Here is a 21,379-nt window from a genome sequence, read left to right on the forward strand (position 1 = left end):
GAGGTTGACTTTTCTTGTGCCACTGACCTTATGTATATCCCTGCCGGAAGCGCATTTAGAGAATCGAAATTTTACCGTTATGGGGCGCCATCTCTGCCTTGTCCTGCCGTGTTCGTTATAGAACTCCTCACTAGATGGCAATAAAGTACGCAGGAATTTAATGGTATTATTTGGGATGCTGACGCTAAATTGTAATTTGAATGCTGATTATATCTGACATATTCGCAATTTAAATGTCAATTATTTAATTCCGCGAAACGGTTGTGTTTCATCTTGGATCACTTGTCGAACTACTCCTTTTTTACTTGGCAAGCACACAAGATATCTGACGTAATCTCTATGAATAAAGATGCGGCCCATATTTGTTTACTGTTTGCTACGTTATCGATAGTCCAAGCACCATGTCTATCGTCGCTCTTTGATTTAATATTTGGGTAAGAACATCCAGTGAACCATGGATCATAATTTCTTCCCCTACATACGCGTATTTCAACCCTCATTTGTTAGAAAACAGTAAAACAGCCGAACATCACATAAACATACAGGGCGCAAAAAGACCTTTGGTTGTGTATTGTACGTGAATTGTGGGTTACTCTTCAGAACCGAGTGAACAGCTCATTGCAAATCTTACCAATGGGTTACTCTGGAAAAGCTATTTTAAGGTATGTAGTCACCGTGTATTTATTCTATTTAATCATCTTAAAGTCCGTTGTCGGCCTTCTCCTTTAGACGTTAAACATATTTCTCTTCCCAAGAAAGTAACAGATTGTTTAAAATTTGATTAAGTTTGAACTTCATTGTAGTTGACTTTACAGTGTAGGAGTTTGTGTGTGCAGTGTGCATTCGACGTTTAAATGTAATGCGCGCGTAGATTTAACGTTGTGACTTCCTGTTCGCGCTGTGGTTGTGTGTACAGGCTTAACCATGAGAAGTTCTTGAACCATTAATCGTGCAGTTATCTGGTCATTATTTTGAAGTGCACGGGATGACGGAACCAAAATGTTTATTCACTGTTGTTCCCTCATGTTCCACTTAGGGAGTAGCAACTGTTCTTGGTTGAAACTTGGTTCACATTTACTCGTACGCTATTTATTCCTAGACACGATCATATTTTCTTCCGAATTTTTCTGTTGGGTTTTCTCAAACGAAGTGTTATAACCTCAATATGTTAGCCAGCTATTCTTTGCCAGAGTGGAAAGGAATGTCATTTAGCTCGTTGACCTATTTTTTTGGAGTGACAATTCGTGAATGGTCGAATATGTGTAACAATTTCATGGAAAGAATCCAAAGTTCCAAAACTTAAATACTATCAAAAGAATTATCGATCACCTGAGGTGGATGACAGCATCACCACCGTTCTCCAAAATTTGTGTATCTGTCTTTAATCCTTGACAGTGATGTTTTCTTTCACCACCGGCGTATACTTTCCAAAGCGTTTGGAAAACGATTCCTCTGGCTTATTTGTCTAATTATAACTTCATTGGTTGATTGATTAATACTATTGCCGATTGATACGCATGCATAAAGAGGGGGTACATATTTTGAAAAGTGTATGAATTCATGAATGTATTCAAATCAGAGTGTATCGAATTTGATTTTAGAACGTGAACCTTGACAAGCGGGAAGTGCATTTTTGAAGTTGATTAGTCTTCTACTTTTATGAACCAATTTAATGCATAAACTAGTTCTTTATTTAATTGTTAATGTCTACTTAACAATCGGCAATAACCGGTAAAACGGTTTTATATATGTTGGCCAAACTTTCCATCGTCTATCCCCTTCGCATGTTGGGTATTTATTGACCCTTATAGATCCTTACCTAAAGTAATTTGACGATGTTATCCCTAGTCGTGCCAATCGTTGTTCTTAAGATGATATATCCTAAGGAAAAACAGGTGAGCAGGCTTTTTTAACGGCGCTTCTTCTTAGCTTAGAATTGTATTGACCCATTCTCAAAGTCGGAGAGAGTATGTCTTCGAGTCATATGCTTTCAAATCAAGATCATTTCTTTTTCGTGAGCGTTGAAGTTGACGTTCTCTTTAAGGGTTTTAAAAAATATTATTTCTCCGAGTATCCTTTGCTGGAATCAGATTTTAATGGGAAGATGGAATTTTACTGTAAATGTCTTATTCTTGCAGCATTCCTTCCGCAGCTTTGAGTGACAATGCAGCTCCAGCTTCCAAAACGAACTCAATATGAATGAAAGTAGAGTATTAGATAATATGCCAACCCATTAAAACGCAGTGAAAGTGAAGGTTGTGAAAAATATATTAAATTAAGTAAATTTGGGTCCGATCCCATTGGTTATGAAAAGCCAACTTAGGTAGAACTGATACGATGTAACTTACGAAATTCCGCGCGCTTAAAATTGGTACCTTACGTACTCGAGAGAGCTCCCAGAGATCACAGATTGCTACGCAAGAGTTACATGCGGTTTTGCGGGCCATGTGATACGTGATGATGGCCTATGATGGTGGAAAGCATGGCTAACTTCCATGCTGATTTATTCGCGCACGGTTGCTCTTATTTTTACCACTGCGACGTAAACTTCCAATACAAATGCTCCCTCGATGGCGCGCAGTTCCCCCTCGTTTATCGATATCATTAGACTCTCCTGTGTAACAAATTTAAACAAGTTGCGAAAGCAAAATGAAAAATAACGGAAAATCACCCATCACATTTTGCCCACCCATCATGTATTTAACGGCTGGAGTTTTCGTCTGTTTTCATCAGAATTATTTATGTCTTGTGTTTGGCAAAATAAGCGAAGATAAAATCCTTCGAATCCGTTTCGCCCCCCTTTAAATAAATAAATAAATATATATATATATATATATATATATATATATATATATATATATTTGTGGGTCGAGGTAGTCCAGTGGGTAGAGCGTTGGACTGCTGACCAGAGGGTACTGGGTTCAATACCCGGGCAAGGCACTCTGGGCACCTACAGCTCCACCCAAGCTAAAGTGATTTTTCGGGTACCAGGTCTTTCTGGGAAACCATAACCGGCACAGGGAAAGGAACTGGCCCCCCTACCCTGATGTGTGAATTTTCACACGCCGTATAGGGCTTAGTACTGGGTGATCTCTACCATCACCTACTAAACCGGGTTAATTACTGTGTTTATGGTTTATATATATATATATATATATATATATATATATATATATATATATATATATATATATATTTATTTATTTATTTATATAATTATTAAGTAATCAACCGGCTCCCTCCCCGGACTACAGCCTGTACGTGGTGGAAGGGCTTGTGCGATCCGATGACCCCTAGAGCTGTGCTTGCGGGAGTAATAATAATTGCTCCTGATAGGGTCACCCATGCCAGATAGGTCGAAGGTTAGGAGCCAGACGAAAGGTAGTCCACGCAGCGTCTGTTCCTCGGTGAGGCGGCTGCAATGGCGTCGGACCCCAGTGCGGCGGCCAGTAAGTGATGGTGTCACGTTAAAAACACTATTGAGGAAGGCAACGGGAAACCACCTCAATTATCATTCCCAAGATAAATATGGTGGTCACTTCAGAGATTTTGAGTTCTGGCAACCTCGGGACTCGCCCCAATCGGCCGATGTCGTGCCCGGCAGCGGAAGAGGCAAGGCTTCCGCGGTCATCATCCGACGAAACCCTTGCAAGGGAAAACCGACAGCAGCGGGACAGAAGACGCAAGAGAAGAAGACCAAATTAGTTAGAATAGGAACGTGAAATGTTAGGACAATGATGAGTACTGGAAAATTGGAGAATATTAAGCGAGAGATGGAAAGGGGAAGTATAAATATTTTAGGTCTATGCGAAGTAAGATGGAAGGATATCGGGGATTACTGGAGTGATAATTATAAAATAATATACAACGGCGGGGACGGGAGCCAACGAGGGGTAGCCGTAGTATTAAATGAAGAGGTAGGAAGAAGCGTAGTCAACATAGAACGGGCAACTGTCAGAATATTACTAGTAGAGATAGAAGCAGAACCGACGAACTTGGCTATTGTTCAGGTATACATGCCACCGAGCACCCATACGGAGGAAGAGGTCGATAGGATATACGAACAGTTAGAGGACATAATCGAGTGTGTTGCTGCAGGAAAACATTAGGTAGTGATGGGGAATTGGAATGCGATGGTAGGCGAAGGGAGAGATGGTGATGATGTGGGGGACTACGGTTTAGGCACGAGGAATGACAGCGGGGAGAAAGCAGTTGAGTTCCGCAGGAGACAGGGCTTGGTCATCACCAACACTTGGTTTAGGCACCACAAAAGGCGCAGATATACATGGAAAATTCCAGGTGACTCAGAAAGGTATCGGCTTGATTATATTTTGGTTAGACACAGGTTTAGGAAAAGTGTGATAAAATCGCACAGCCTCCCGGGAGCGGATGCGGTCTCGGACCACAATTTACTTGTTATGAAATGTAGCGTCCGTTTCAAATAGATAAGGCAGGGGCGGCGGGTTAGAAAATAGAATCTAGAAGCATTAAATGGATTGACATGGAAGGAGTATCAACAGGATGTAGAAACAGGCATGGAGGATGGCAAAGAGCTGGGTACTATCGAAAAAAATGGGAATGCATCAAGAAAGTGTTATCGAAAGTCGCAAAAGACACTAATGGAGCCGTTAACGCGAAAAGGACTAGGAAACCATGGATCACGGATGAGATGATAAAAAAGATGGATGAGAGGAGAGAATGGAAGAATGTTAACACAGATTTAGGCAAAATGAAGTACAAAGAGTTAAATAATAAATTTAGGCGGGTAACAAATAAAGCGAAAGAAGCATGGTGGAAGGCGCAGTGCGAGGACATGAAAAGTTTGCAGAGGAAGGGTGAAATTGGTGCGCTGTACTGCAAAGTTAAATCTTTATCGGGAAGTAAGAAGGGAAGATCTATGCTAACAGTTAGAGATAAGGCTGGTAAGACAATAGTTGACACAGGAAATATCCAAGAGAGATGGAAGTAATATATAGAAGAACTGTATAGTAAAGAACTTCGACCAACAAAGTTAGACGTAGAAAATGATCATGACGTAAAGGAAGATAGCTTGGATCCAGGTATACTCGACGATGAGATAGAAAGGGCATTAAGGGAGATGAAGCTATATAAGGCCGTGGGGTGGATAACATTCCTGCAGAACTACTGAAATGTTTAGAAAAGTGTGGGAGGAAGAGGCTATATGGGCTGATACGTAGTATCTATGAGGAAGGAATCAAGCCGGAAGACTGTGAGATCAGTGTTAGTTCCTTTTCCGAAAAATGTAAATGATACATCATGTGAGGACCGCAGGACAATAAGTTTGATATCCCACGCAGCTGAAGTTGTTCTCATTATTATCAAGAAAAGGATAGAGAGTAGGGCAAATGATTACTTAGGGGATGATCAGTTTGGGTTTAGGAAGGGAAGAGGTACGTGTGATGCCATTGCAGTAATGAGATTATTAATCAAGAGGAATATAGAATACAACCTGGAGGTATGTGCCTGTTTCGTAGATTTCGAAAAAGCGTTTGATAGAGTGAATTGGGAAAAACTAATGAGTACATTGCAGAAAATAGGAATAGATTGGAGGGAAAGGAGGCTAATCCGCAACCTCTACATGTCTCAGACTGCTCAGGTGTGGGTGGGAAACAGGGAGTCAGGATGGGCAGTGTTAGGAAGGGGTGTAAGGCAGTGTTGCCCATTATCACCGTTGCTGTTCAACCTGTATGCAGAGGAAATGATCAAAGAAGCATGGGAAGAACTCGAGGTAGGAATGAAAGTGGGCGGGGAATACGTAAAATCAGCTAAGTTTGCTGATGACCAAGCTTTAGTTTGTCAGTCAGCCAAGGGGCTGGAAGCATTACTGAGTAAATTGCAAATTCAGTGCGACAGATATGGGATGAAAATCAATATTAATAAAACAAAGGTTATGCGATTTTCTAGAATGAAAAAGGTTAAGCTAAACATTAAAATAGGAGGGCAAAAAGTAGAGCAGGTAGAACAGTTTACGTATCTCGGAAGTGTTTTGGACCAACACGGTCAAAGTAGTAGGGACGTAAGGAGAAGAATTGCGCTAGGCAAAGAGGCTTTCACAAGGAGGAGGGAGTTGATGACGGGGACTTTGAGTAAGGATGTTAAGAAAAGACTCGTAAAAACTTTGATATGGAGCGTAGCTATGTACGGCGCGGAAACGTGGTCATTGAAGCAGGAGGATAGACGTAGATTGGAGGCTTTTGAAATGTGGGTGTGGAGAAGAATGGAGAAGGTGAAATGGACAGAGAAGAAAACAAATGAGGAAGTACTTGGTATGGTGGGCGAAGAGAGGGGTTTGTTGGGAGCAATCCTATGGAGGCAGGAAAAGTGGATGAAGGGGGTGTTAACTGGCTGTGGGATGTTGAAGACTGTGATAGAGGGTAGAATGTTGGGCTAAAGAGGAAAGGGAAGGAACAGGATAGGGATGTTGGACGGGATGAAGGGAGGAAGAAAGTACTCAGAGATGAAGAGGGACCTGATATAGAGTAGGATGATGGATTTTGTATTTTGTTAGGAGTAATAAAATATGTATTTGGTAGTTGTGTCCATCCAAAAACCTACCTTAACCGGTAGATTACCTGAATAAAATCTTCCGGTTAAGGTAGGTTTTGGATTGACGTATTCCGGCTAGATTCCTTCCTCAGAGATGCTCCAAATCTGTCCATTTAGAATTTTCCTCCCACATTTTCCTAAACCTTTTGGTAGTTTCTCAGGAATGCAATTGTTCCAGGCTCAACTTTGTGGAAGTCCATGTTCATTAAATGAAGAACACAAAGTATATATCCTCTGTTCTAAGAAGAACAGATTAAATATACATTGTGTTCTTCATTTAATATTCCTCAGGAATGTTGTCTTCCCCCACGGCCTTATTTGGTTTCATCTCCCTTAATGCCCTTTCTGTCTCATCGTCGAGTATGCCTGGACCTAAGCTATCTTCCTCTGTGTCATGTTCCTTTTCTATGTCTAACCTTGCTGGCCTAAGTTCTTTACCATACAGTTCTTCTATATATTTCTTCTATCTCTCTTGGATCTTTTCTGTGTCAACTATTATCTTACCGATTTATCTTAACTGTTAGCACAGATTTGCTTCATTAGTTCCCCGTCTCAATTCATTACTTAACCCTTTGTACTTCCTTTTGCCTAACTGTGTTTACCTTCTTCCATTTTCTTCTCTCAAGCATCTTTGCATTTATCTCATCCGTGATCCATGGATTCCTTGTCCTTTTCCCCTTACCGGTTGCTATAGTTTCTCCCGCGGCTTTCGAAATCCCTTTTTTGATGTATTCCCAATTTTCCGTAATAGTACTCAGCTCTTTGCCCTCTTCCATGATTTTCTCTATAGCCTGCAGATACATTCACCTTTCTTGCCAGTCCATGTAATGCTTCTACATTCCATTTCCCGACCCGCCGCCCCTGCCTTATCGTATCTTCTTGAAACGGACGTTACACTTTATAGACTACAGATAGGCATTCGTGGACTTGGAGATGGCCTTCGAAATCGTCTGATGGAAAAAGATGTTCAAGATACTAAAATCTCTTGGATTGGACTACAACGACAGAAGAATTATCCATAAACTCTACAAGAATCAGGTTACAACAATGGTAACGAAAAATGGAAGAAAAATAGAAGCCAGAATAAACAAAAGGGAAAGACAAGGATGAAGCCTCATGCCAGCAATATTCCACGTAAACCTGGAGGAGGCAATAAAGTAACCTAAGAATTGGGTATCAAGGAGTCAAGGTAAATGGAGAAGAAATCAACATGCTCCGGTTTGCAGATGACATCGCAGTAGCGGAGGAAAGGCGAGAGGACCTGCAAGCAACTCTAAGTGCTATGGACCAAGTACTGAGGGAATATAATATGAACATTAATAAGAAGAAAACTAAAATCCTTGTGTGTGGAAGAGAGAAGCTAAACGCAGATATCACAATTCGAGGGGTGAAACTAGTGCAAGTGGAATCCTTCATCTACCTAGGCGGCAGCATATCATGGGATGGAAAAAGTTTGACCGACATCAAGCGAAGAATAGCCCGAGCTAAGACCGCATTCATGAAGAAGAGGCAGTTGCTATGTTCAAAGAACCTAAGGCTGGAAACAAGGAAGCAACTCGTCAAGACTTTCGTGTGCAGCATGGCGCTCTATGTTTCCGAGACTTGGAACATTGGAAAAGTGGACCAGCGAAGAATAGAAGCCTTTGATACACGTGCAGGAGAAGAATGCTGAAGATTAAATGGACAGAAAAAGTAAGGAACGAGGATGTATAAAGCAGAGCAGAAGAGGATAGGACCATATGGAGAACTGCACGGTAAAGAAGAAATAGATGGATTGGACACACACGGAGGCGCAATGGATTGATTAGGAATAAAATAGAAGGGAAGAATCCACGAGGAAGACCAAGAGACAGGTACATGCTAGGACAAATTAAGAAGGATGTAGAACAGAGAAGGTATCAAGGATTGAGGGAATTGATATTAAATGAGTAGAATTCGGGGCTGCGGTAAACCAATCCTAGGATTGATATACTGATATATATATATATATATATATATGTCTGTGTGTGTGTGTGTATATATATATATATATATATATATATATATGCATAGAGAATATATGCATATACTCTCTTTGCATCACGTACATATTTTTCTTTGTCTTTTTGTTTATCATCTTTTGGCCGAGTAGTTGCTTCTAGACGCGAGTCCCGATTAAATTAGTTAAGGGTAACATGTAAAAAAATACCGAGCATACTCTGGTAAAATAAGCACGATATTGTCAGCCTTTGTAGAGTTTGTTATTCACAAAAAATTCCAAAATCTTCACCCCGGAAGACGTATTAACAGGCCAAGGAGTAGATATTACTAGTTTGAAGAAAGGATTCATATAAATATTGAAATTCATTCATTGAAATGAGATCCAAGCAATTGGGAGGCGTTACTTTTCCTGCGCATCTTGCGAGCTTTCGGTGTTCTCTTATTCTCAAAGACCTACTGGTTTAATTAGATGGGGTTTGTTATGCTATGCTTTCATTTGAATTTATTGAGTTTTGACCCATGTCCCGAGAATATTTACCCGGAATCTGTACGCAATAGTCTGCTATAAAATAATGCAATAGACTCTGATAAAAGCCGATTTTCAAATTACTTCTTAAAAATTTGAAAACAAACACCATTATAACTGTCGTCTACCTTAGGATAGTTATGTGTATCTCTTGATGCGATAGTGCAGATTAAATATTTTTCGGTTTTATGTACTATATGTAATTAAAGTTCATACCCTGGCTTAGTCAAACTCGTTTGCAATCCTGTTTTATTCGTGCAGTTTCGTTGTGTCAATTCATCGAAGTAGATGGTTTTAATTTCAACAAAACATGTCAAAGACTCATAAACACCCTCCGTAGCTGTAACATTTTCTTAATTTTTAAGTCAATTAAAGACAGTAGCTTATGAAAGTCTATTGATGTTCATCGACAGAGATTATTCTGTATTTTTTCAGGAGCAAAAATAAAGATTGCCTGAATAACACAAGCGCAACAATACCAAGTTCTAGATTTTCAGTCTTTAGTTAAGCAGGAACTCGTGATTAAATGGAAAAAGGAAAAACGTTTAGACGCATCGTGTTCATTTGTCTAGTGCGATTGAAAAGTGTGCCGAAAGAAATTCCGATTCAAATAATATTGTTATGTCATTGTGTTTTAAGGAGTCCGTTTGCACAGAATTGAAAATATAGATAACACATGTATTTCTGTACAGGTATTTCTATTCCTGTATTTCTGCTATAGTTTTGGAAAGGTATGTTTTGATGTCCGGAAATCAGTGTTTTCATTGAGTCAAAGGGCATCGTGTTTCAGCAAACATATCCTTAAGCATTTAGGCACCTGATTTTGCGATTATAATTGAAGCTTTGCAAGTCCATGGAGACTGATAGATATATTTAAAATGTTTAAATCCCAACTCTCTTCTGCATATTTGCATACCTAATGTTGAAATGATACTGACGAAAAGAAAGGAATACTTATAACCATAGGATGAAATGGCCACTATGCTGTTGGCCGAATACGTTAAGGACTTCGAACAGTATTTTACCCGTGTTGTCACATATCCTGGGCTCTGTTTCATTATTTGTGACTAACCCTCATGTCGTTCAAAACCGAAAAAAATAAGCCATCGAGGTTCTTCTCGAACTCTGTTTCTTTGGAGGAAGAATTATTTCGTCAGAAGAATCCAGTAATTTTCACGCGAGGGCTAACAGAGTAGAATAATTCGGAGCTCTTCTCCGAACTCAGCTGATTCTGGCGAGTGTGTGACTGATCCAGCTGCGAATTTTTGTTGAGAATTCTTATCCCCGAGCCTGTTTTGTAGGAAAATGCGAAATTTAGTTCTACGTACGGCAGAAAATCAGAATATCTACATGGTTGTATTGCTGGCCGTAAAGCGTTACGTTTCGAAGGAGTAAAAATTATAGTTTCTACCCACCGAATTTTTCGAGGTGAAAAAATGAGTAGTTGCACATGTACGAGGGTCATCCGGAAAGTAGTACCCGTTCGTGCCGCATGAAGTGCTGACGACGCGAGTAGCCGCTGGACGAGGTCAGATAGCTTCAGTGGCTTGTCTGCCTTCTCTGAGCCAAGTTGCGTGACGCTAGCATTGCCTGTGTTGTTTCTGTGATTGTTTACAATGTTTAAAAAAATTGAGAACGCCGCCAGTTGTGAAGTGAGGGCAGTGATTAAATTCCTCAATGCAAGAAACGTTCGCCCATGTGATATTCATCGCCAATTAAAGGAGGTGTATGGAGACAATGTAATGGACGAGTCGTCTGTTCGGCGGTGGTGTCGCAACTTCAACATGGGGAGGGGGAACACACACGACGATGAGCGTTCGGGGAGACCGTCTGTCATTACAGACCAACTGGTGAGCTCAGTTGACGAATTCGTGAGGAACGATCGGCGCGTCACAATTGATGACATCTGTGAGCATTTTCCCAATGTTTCTCGAACAATTGTTCATGAAATTGTTAAACACCATCTGCATTATGCAAAAATTTGTGCAAGATGGGTCCTTCGCGTATCTCAATGAGCTGGCGGCGAAGGACTATGCAGCAGGAATACAGAAACTTGTCACACGTTATGACAAATGCCTTAATTTGCTTGGAGATTATGTTGAGAAGTAGTTTAAAGTATCCTCTTTCAAATAAAATTTTTTATGTTTGTTAATATTTACTTTTGTGTCTTTATTTCACGAACGGGTACTACTTTCCGGATGACCCTCGTACAAGTATGTTGAGGTAAACTGCCGGTTTTAATTTTGGATATTCTTATATTCTAAACATTTGTGTCAGCTTACTCAAAAGTAGCCGTGCACAACTGTTAAACGTTGACAGCACACAAGTCATGGCCAAATACATGCAATAAGTATGCTTGTTCACCGTCGCCGCCAACATTTTATAGACCTGTCCAAGCTCAAGAAGAACGGAAATTTCTTGGAGCTGTGATGTGTCAGACTTTTCATTGCTAGTTAATGGTTCCGACTGTACCCGCTGCGAGGAAATCATCAATCGCTCCTTCCACGCTCGTTCATTGAAGGGGCCAGCTCGCGGCGGTTGACGCCGAACTTGCCGCTCATGGCGTGGGATCGAGGCTTGATTCCTAGGATTGCCGTGCATGCTTCAGTTAAGCAACGAAGAGTCATTTTCTCATTGAGTAGCCCTTAAATCTCTCTCATTGTCTTGAGTTTTTCGGCGAGGTTCAGTCAGCACTCACGTCGGTTATCTTATTTTACCCATAATTCGTGCACGGGCACTCCTGCGACGCTCTCGAATCCGGTTGCGCGAAATCCTCACTAGACAGTTTAACTGCTGCAATGGAGAGTTATGAGTTTCAGAAATAGTTAGCCAGTATGCGCAATAGTTTATAGATTTATGGGAGTTGGTAACCTTCGCTTGGGGAATTGTTAAGTCAGTTCTTGAGGGAGTCTTGGTTGTGTTTTCAATTTCTCGGTCGTGTGGCAGCTTTTCTGCATTTCACCTTATGTCCGGATGTGTCTTTTGATTTTGTATGAAATCTAGCGACTCGAAATATTTGCTGAGGGATGTCACCCTATTACCTTCTAATCAATCATTCTTCCTTTCCCCTCATTGGTTACCACCCTGTGAAGTCAATCTTTGCCGCGTTTTCATTTACTCTGTCGTAGTTCAGAGACTTGGTATTTCGTATACGTATAATAGCGGAAAAGTAATGGGACAGTGCATTTGGTCGTCATACTCGGCGTTAACTTCGGAACATATCTTCGTTTCGTCTTTCCGCAATTTGTCGTGCCCTGATTTGCGATTTTGTTTCTTTCTCAGTGGGAACTAACATTTATTTCCCAGTGGCTGCTTTCCCTTGTTCATTTAGCGTGCCCTTAGGAGAAAAATTTGTTGATTTTTTCCTTTCACGACAGAACTATTTTTTTTGTTTTTAGTGTATTATTCCTTTCCTGCATCTCCCTTGGTGGTAAGTCTTACGAATGACATTGAAAGAACCAATGCGGCTTTTCTTCGCCGAATATCAGTACTCTTAAGTGTTTATAAGACCTCTATGTGTTGTACAACATGTAAGCAACGAGTTATAAAGTAACTAATACTGATTAAGAAAAAAACTTAAATCCTCTATAGCTTTCAATTGCATTAGAATTTTCCATTGTAGTGGAATTCCACGGGGTTTTCTATATCCGCGACCAACCAAATATTAACGCTGTCTATATCTGTAATGTAATCAGCTTTGCTTCTTATTTTTTCTTAGTCTTTAATTTGTTAACATTCGTTATTCATATTACCATCAGTATGTGTATGGAGCTTAGTGCGCAAAGTACAGGCATATATTTTATGCGGAGAAGTTATTGTTGATTCGCCTAAGGGTAGCTACCAATCGAAAATGTTGTCAAATTTAGAAGTTAATTTTGTGCCTGATCCATCTTGGTTCACATATCTTCCTCTCTGTTCACTTCTCGCTCTATTCTTCAAGCCTAGGTCCCAAAAGCCGTTCTCGCACTCTTCTTTAGCCAGCCTATTTCCGAACCACTCGTATAAAGCTACACGGTACTTAAATTCCGCTAATCTATTCGTTACCTTACTCCATGTTTCCCACCATAATCTTCAAAAATTATTATTTTCCTTTCGTAATCGTTTTCCTTACTTCTTCTAGCTTTGTTTATGACGCTGTCCAATTATGGAAATTTCCCAACGGATCTAGTTACTCCAGGGTGAATATTTCATTTTCCTTTTACCTCCTTCGGGAAATCTTTTCAACTCTGCAACCATTTATCTTCATTTCATTCGCTTCTATATTGTTAATAGATCTTTTTGCGTGTTTTTTTTCAATTGAATTCTGCTAATGGATCGCATGACCTTTGGATTTCGCTAATCATGCATCTAAGCTGTCAGGTATCCAAGAGACGTAATTGCCAGATTTTACACCATCCCCGAAATGGGATTTTTGATAGATGATTCCTTAACCGGTTCGTCCTTTATCTGTTAAGTTGACCCAGAAGATGTACAATTTGTTGCAAACGACTGTTTAACTGTTATAGTTTTATCCACCACTTTCTCGGCGTATACATCGTTTACCCGTACTTCTACCTCTAGACGTTTCTCTACTTAGGTATTTTTCCAAAGCGCAACCGCACCCTTACTGATTCTGACCATCTTCCGCTACCTGATAGCATATATTCCAAACCACCGTTGTGAAAAATATAATTTTTTTATTGAAGCTCTTGAGCTCTGCCAGAAAAATTGATATTTTTGACATGATAAAAGTTCGACCAAAATATTTTCAGTGAAATGTACTACTTATCATTGTAAGATTCTAATTTTAGTGAATGTTATGTTCCTTCTAGATGCAGTGTTGTAGAGTGCTGAGGGCGAATACCCTCTTTTGCCCTGAAGTAACGAAATGGGTATTGGAAAGCGTCAGCTAAGGCAGCGATATTTTCTTAGAGATGTGTCTCGTAGTAATCTGGAAAGTTACTGCGGTATCATTTCTGTTGGAAGACTAAAATTGATCAGATCTTTCAAAAATCAGAAATATTTTAGTTAATGTCTTTTATTATTGATTCAATCCTTCAAAAATAAGAGATTTTTAGGAAACATTTTTTTCGTTGTTATTCAATGGAATTTTATGAAAATCGATATTAATTGATGTATTATGTGCATAAAAATGGTTGCATATCAGTCTTCCTTCCATTCCGTCATTGGCTCCCTCCTGCTGGACGCGAAACAAAATTATACATCGGTTTAAAATAATGCGGGGGTTTAATTATTCATTAATAATTTAATTATTTATTATGTATTATTATTGTTAAAAATTAATAATGTTTTTCAAGCTGGTGTAATGCAACTGCGACCTCTCTTAGCGGTGTAGATGCTTTCAGTGGCCGCAATTCACTATCGGGAAGCTCCCTGCCAGCGGTGTGAGACAATTGAAGGGAGCTCGGGGGTGTGCCAAGGCACTTGCGTCGATAGATATATAACATTTCATCCGAACAACACAGTGATGTAATTCACTTGCCCATCAATTGTGAAGACGCCCACAAGTTGTCGGTCTCCCTTCAACACTGTGATGGATTTTATTTTCACTCGATCGTGTCCCTTGGGAACTCTTAAACTTCAGATCTTAATTTACTTGGCGGTCATCGCTTTTTTTATTCCACAAACAGAGGGACACAGGACTAATCAATATATGCAAAAATCCGTTTCAGGCAGTAAGTACTCCGTGGAAACGTGCCATATAAAAGTTAACTGTGACTTGATAGTGTTCCGCACCACAGTTAATTGGACACGCACTATGGTTTCGACAAATCACCCTCAGACAATCGACTGACCTTAAAAATGACCGTCAATTGCCGAGGCCATTAATCGCAATAAAACAGTCACTAACCCGAAAGTCGGTTTGATGGGTAGGATTCACCCAATCAACGGCGTGTGAAATACATGCCTTACGGTTAGGGTAGGCAGTTCCTTTATCTGTCACCTATGGTTTCACTGGAAGCTCTGGTCCCCGAAAAATCACACGGCTTGTGTGTAGCTAAGGGTTCCCAGAGGCGTGCTAATAAATTGTAGTGTGGAAAATCTCATCTTCAACTCATTATCATTTGGGAGATAACATCACTAGTAAAGACGGTCAAGGAAATAACTCCGTTTCCCTACAATATATCCCATTGAACAAACGAGATTTTCTTTTGCCTAGGTTTTTAGAAATATCAGTGGAAAGGTGCTTGCTTGTTTTACCATCGAGCCTTGATTATTTAATGGGTAGATGACGTACCTCGCCCCCCACTCCTTTCAACGAGTTACGAAAGCGTTCCGTAAGGGGTTTTAAGGGTATAATACCCTCTCTCTTTGACTACCAGATTTTGAGTGAAAACCATTAAAAATTTTATTTTTGTATCAATTAATTTATTTGACTAATTAAATTAACTTTAATCTCCCACCATAAAACACACATTCCCGACCTCATAATTTTAAGTTCTTCGTGCTTTTGGGTAATTTTCTTTTGTGTGTCAAACACACGCATTTTCTTCAAATTTCTGTGTTCTTTTTTTTCTTTTCCGTGTGCTGTTTTGTTTTCTTTATCCTTCATTTTCTTTTCCCTCCAGAACTGGGGTGGTGTGCTTACACACCCGGCCACGCACCCTTTTCTCAGGGCTCGATGTAGATGAGATATGCGAAGGACGGTCGGCGGAGTAGGCAGGTCGGGAGAGCGGAAGGAATGGATGGGGCGGCAACGACCGGAGAAGGTAAGTTGGAGGAGCGGGGCGACGGAAGTAGCGAGCGGGAGGCACGGATCGGGGCCACGTGACATTTATTTTATATAACAAACGTCTTCGCGGTCCTTCTCGCGGCTTATCGCCCGCGAAGTGCGTAAACATGCCCTGCCGAAAGAAATTGTCTTCCTTCCACATGTAGCTAAGCTAGCGAAAATTACGTACCGCGTTGTGCGGGTCCCTATTTATGATATTGTTTCAAGTTTGCCCTTTTCTCCCTTATGTGCTAAAGCCATCCATACACCTTAATATCCAACCCCTCCCCACCCCTTGAAGTTCTCTTTGGCTCTTGTGATCCACCCAATGGTCAGTGCATTGTCGTCAGTATGACAACAGTCTATCCTGTCGCGGATAGACTGTCGTTTTCTCCCGGATAACATCCTATCCTACATTGACAGGCCCTCCATTGAAGCAGCTGGCTCCGCTGCTAAATCAGCCACATAAATGGTGGGGAGAGAATTGGACACATTTTCCCACCAAGTATCCGATATAATGGCGAACATTCGTTCAATGAGACGATAGTTATTTACTAGTTATAGTTTATAGTCATGCGTTATAGTACAGGAATAAGCTCGAGGAAGTAAGAAGAAATTAGGAACAGGGTAGTTGTTGTAGTAGGGAGGATCGTCTGGACGCTAAATTGTATATAAGTTCCTGATTCCGTTTCAGCAGTAGTAGTAGTTCTTTGGGGAGGTGGCCAACAGCTGAGGTAATTTCCGCCATTAGGAATTGGTGGGCAATTAGGCGTCGACATTAGCCCAAAATTAACGAAAGGCAGTTAGGTAGCCCGCGGTTTAACGTTCCATCTAACGGACTGCGTACTCCACTAGAAGTGCTCTCCATATTGCACCCAAGTAGGAACTGAGATACCACTAAAAAATCCTGCCCCCTCTAGGATTTGAACCCGGGGTCACAGGACGGAAGCCAGCGCAATAGCCGAGAAACCATTCTGAATGACCGAATGGTTTAAATGCTCGCTTCTCACCCTAAAGGTCGATTGCCGGATTCTCTTTCAGTTCCTGGCTGCCGTTCCTCTCGGAACGGCTGGTGCCTACTTCGAAATCGAGAAATGGCAATGTAATAGGTCCTGTAAAAAAAGCAGTTTTGAAATCAAACAATTCAAAATGAGAAATTCAGGGTTTTTAGTAGGCAGCGCGGTTCATGATGGGCTTTAATCTTTGTCACATGAAAATAAACTTGCGTGACACAAATGGAAACCCACTTTCACTGGTGACGATCCCCAGCAACGCCATTTGTTCATGAGTGATTCATCATCGGTTATTTTCCTACTCGAAGCACGACAGAGGTCATCGAATGAAGGGCTCACAGGCATGTTTAATCTGGTGAAATCTAACCGTTGTGTTCATATTTGATCGATTTGTTTTACCTGAACAACGTGGTATCACTTGAAACTCGCAGGCACGCTATTCAGATGGAAATATTCCTCATGGCCGTCGACCACTGTCACATTGTAATGTTTTTTTTAGAAAAAGGGGCTCGTTAATTGCCCATTAGTACGTGGACACGGGTAAATTTGGACTTCAGCTGCGTAATGTGTTTTTAGGCTTCAAGTTTTTTCCGCGTTGCAGCAGGCGTCTTAAGGAGCGAATTGGAGGCCCGCTGTATCACATACACGGGGAAATCGGGCTTTGTCTGCGTGCTTTTCACTGGAAAATGCTTTAATTTATAATCTCAGGTTTAATATATTCCCACAGCTGTTCTCTGAATCCTCGAACTCCCACGTAAGTTACTTACGTCTCAGACCGTCAAACATCCTAATGCTAGCATTTTTTGGGCTTCAAGTTACATCTTTTCCACATGACTATCGTATAGCAGAGGAAAACATTGGTGAATGTTCCAAAGGAATACATAAGTGATTGTGGAATGGGCGAAATATTTGGAAATAGTTAATTAAGTTTGATGTATATTCAAACGCGAAAGTTTGCCGCAATTACTGAATGTTTCCTATGAATTGAAAAAATAAACTGTGGACCGTGAAACAAGTGAATAGCTAGACAGGGCGAAGAACGTTGTAGGCAAACGGAAAGTCGTCAAGAGGAAGTCTAAAATCGTTGCCAATCAACTCCCAATTGGATGGAGTGACAAAAAAATTGGAGAGCGGTGCTATAGAAAGACAAGAAATTGAAATTAGCCGTAATAATAGAAAAAAACTATGGAGGGATGAATTAAGGACTTGAATGCATAAGAGCAAAACAAACGTATTACGCGGAAAGATTGGAGTAGCCTTTTAGTCGAAACAGCGAAAAAATGTTGGCATGAGCGTGACACGATATCATGCGTTTTATTATGAGAGAAGTAAAATTAAAATCGAAGATGAAGAGATCGAGAGTATTTGGAAAAAAATTGCAATCAATGATCGTAACACATAAGTATTCTAAACTAAAGACCAAGTTTATTTAGATAATAATTGAGAAGTTTAACTGATAGCAGAATCCCACATGATATTGTGACATTTACAATTCGATGTCATAGTAAAGACATTACGCGTAAGGACCTCAGTAATCGAGGTTTATTGTAGGTAGTTCAGCGAAAACTTTGAATACTAGGGTTAACCAATCTTTACAAATGCAGACTGTGACACCAATTCAACCGGAAACACGGATGAAATGCTACAAGAGCGTCAACTACAATAACCGAAAAAGGACGGTCTGATAAATATTAATATTTTCGAACCATAAGTTCAAGGTTTGCAAGATGGTTAAGGCAAGTGCATGGATGACCGTGGCAGTAATCGTTGGTAGAAGTAAAGAGCGTAAATCTGAGGAATGTATAGACTAAGACCAATTTTTATTTTAAAAAATCAGGAGTAAAATTTAATGCTATGCTACTTTGAGAAAAAAATGGTATAGATCAGCGGGCATTCATCTCAGTGGTGGATGTAGAAGAAACATTAAATCATGTTGGATTCAAGAGAATTATTGCTAACTGGGGCATAGGGGTGTCAAAAAAACGACCGGAGATCGGTGCACAGCCTCAGTAGGGGCCATGTGACTGTATTTAAATCTGGACTCGGAAGTTAAGTAGCTAGATTTTAGTGAAGAGAGAGGTAAGGGTGTGTACTTTCGCCCGTCATCATTAGTGTTTACATAGAAGAGACAATATAGGAAATGAAACGCTCCAGGAGTGAGGATCCTCGTAAAACATCAACATGATGCCTTTTGTCTATGACATCATTATTGGCAGAGATGAAGATCTGAAGAATATGCTTGTTTACTCGGGAAAGGTGATAAAAGCATACAAATTTAAGATAAACAAAGCAAAATCAAGAGTTCCGCGGTAGAAGAACAGGAGGCAATGCAAATATAGAATTTGATGGTGATAAACAGATAGTGAAATGATTATGCTTTTTGCCGGCAGCTTTGATATGCTATTTGCTGGCAGGTTCGCCAGCAACGGAACAAGTAAGAGAACAGAAAAATGGACAGAATCAAACTCTACTACTACTCTGCTACCACTTTAAACCAAGAAGACATAATAAAATGTCCTCATAGCAGAGGGACATGAGCCTCAGAATTAGATAATGCTTATTCTAGACGTGCATGTGAACAACATTTTTGTATGATTACGAGACATGAACGATGTCAACGGCAGCGAGAAGAAAATTAAAACAAAGTGGCAATACGGAGTGGACATAAAGTACGAGACTGACTCAAATGAAAGCCTTAAAAATTAAATATTTTTATCGCGTAATCTTGAATAGTTAAGGCTCTCTCAATGTAGTCCTCTGAAAATACAATAGAAGTATTTCAACGATTCGAAAGTTCACGGATTCCTCTAGAAAAGCCATTCCTGTAACTACTCTAAAAGCCTCTGCCGTCACAGCCAGGTGTGTCTGACCTGGTCGAGGGGCATCCGATACGGAAATGACGTTGCTTAGAAATTTCTAGTCCAGACTTCATTGCTGAAGTGAAATATGTTCATCACCATTCTCAACTTTGATTTGTGGATGAATTTTGATACGTTTAATCCCCTTATTACTGCATAAAAGAATGAGAGATGAATGTTTCTCTGTGGTGTGTGTTGAAAGTGGAGCGACCCTGTTTACATTGTTGTTGCGTTATGGTGTCAAGCTGCCAGTTGTAGGCCACTCATCAAACCGTGGCTATCACTGTGGGAAACGAAAATTGGCACTGGCACGATGTTTCGAAATTGTAGCGCTGTTTTAAGGCTTTCAATTGACTCACCCTCGTAGATAGTGTCACTCACGAGTAACTAACGCTGAAATTCTACGCACATCTGGTGAAGCTAGAAGTTCACAGGAACATTTAAGAAGATGGAATACATTTTAAGAATACCCGACTTTTGAATAATGAAGTCTTGCTGAAGATAATTATGGATGGATAAATTGACATAAGGCAAAGAAATATCGCGGATGACTTACGTACATGAACAAGGAATACAAGTACAATACAGACGCTTGTTGTGGATTCGAAAGCGAAGAAATGAAGGGGATCCCCGATCGGGAAAGAGCAGGGACAGTTGATTCACGCCATTCTCAGGAATTATGCCCATTGATGATTATGTAATGCCCTGTTTCAACGCACCATTCCCTCCGAAAGGACACAAAAAGCTTGGGAGCCGTGGTAGTACTCAATACGTAGCTGTCTTGAAACCCTTCCATCTTTCAGACCAACCTGTTATCTCAGATTATACCTGTAATTATTTAAAAGCAGAAAATAAGCTGCCTGAAAATAGACGCTAGGAAACCCGAAGGTCAACCCGCGGAAAAATGAGGTCCCTCCTTCCAAGGTCGACTTTGGCACTGGACCTAATGACCCAGTGGCCCCTTCACTTCCCCATGAGCTGTTTCTACGTACGATGTTGATTCACGACAAGGCTATATTAAGAGATAAAATTAATTACTCTAGAGATATGTTCAGATACAGTGAAACTGTCTCGTTTCGCCATGTCAAAAACGTCTTTTTGTGAATGCAAATCCGAAAAAAGCCATTTGAATGTGACTGTACGATTTCATGTGTCATTAGGGTAATTGAATCCCTTTCCGTGATGCGATTCAGTATTTTGGTAAATACACGATTATTTGGAGCTTGTCGTATGGTTTTGGGCTGAACTTTAGGTTTTAGATTTTGCATGGAAAATTTAATTACACATAATATATGACCTGTTGCAGAGTCAACATCATAACGTGACTAGCCTTTCTGTGAACATTATATTTTAAGTTTTTAAATTCGGTGGCCAAATATTTCAGAAGTTTTCCCACACAAATGTTAATATTCTATTAAATTTGTGAATAAAACGTATTTAATTTTGTTCGTAGGTTCATATAAAATGCCATTGATTGATCGATCTTTCGGAGGTCGGTCGGATGCAGACCTCCGTTAAATTCTTCTGTCGGCTAGGCTAGGCATTTAATGCCTACATATTTCGTCTCTGCAACGCCCGTCGTTATTTATTTCAATTATTTCATCCGGAGACTTCCTCTGTCGTTGTTCGGCGCTAATTTCTCCCTCAAAGATGGCCTTTATTAGGCCATGGCACCTAAAAATTATACATAAGATCATGATGTTTCTTTGCTAGGTATTCATTG

General features: G+C 40.3%; 1 long non-coding RNA gene across 1 annotated transcript in view; it reads left to right on the top strand.

The window, feature by feature from the left end:
• Positions 1-391: 391 nt before the first annotated feature.
• Positions 392-21,379, top strand: part of LOC139686049 (uncharacterized) — a 37,954-nt gene continuing 16,966 nt past the window's right edge. Inside the window, exons 1-2 of the long non-coding RNA XR_011700288.1 lie at positions 392-662; positions 15,643-15,783. This is a non-coding gene — a long non-coding RNA (uncharacterized lncRNA). The remainder of the gene's footprint in view (positions 663-15,642; positions 15,784-21,379) is intronic.

Source organism: Hetaerina americana, unplaced genomic scaffold (assembly GCF_022747635.1).
Source record: "Hetaerina americana unplaced genomic scaffold, ioHetAmer1.1.p SCAF_1, whole genome shotgun sequence".
NCBI lineage: Eukaryota > Metazoa > Arthropoda > Insecta > Odonata > Calopterygidae > Hetaerina > Hetaerina americana.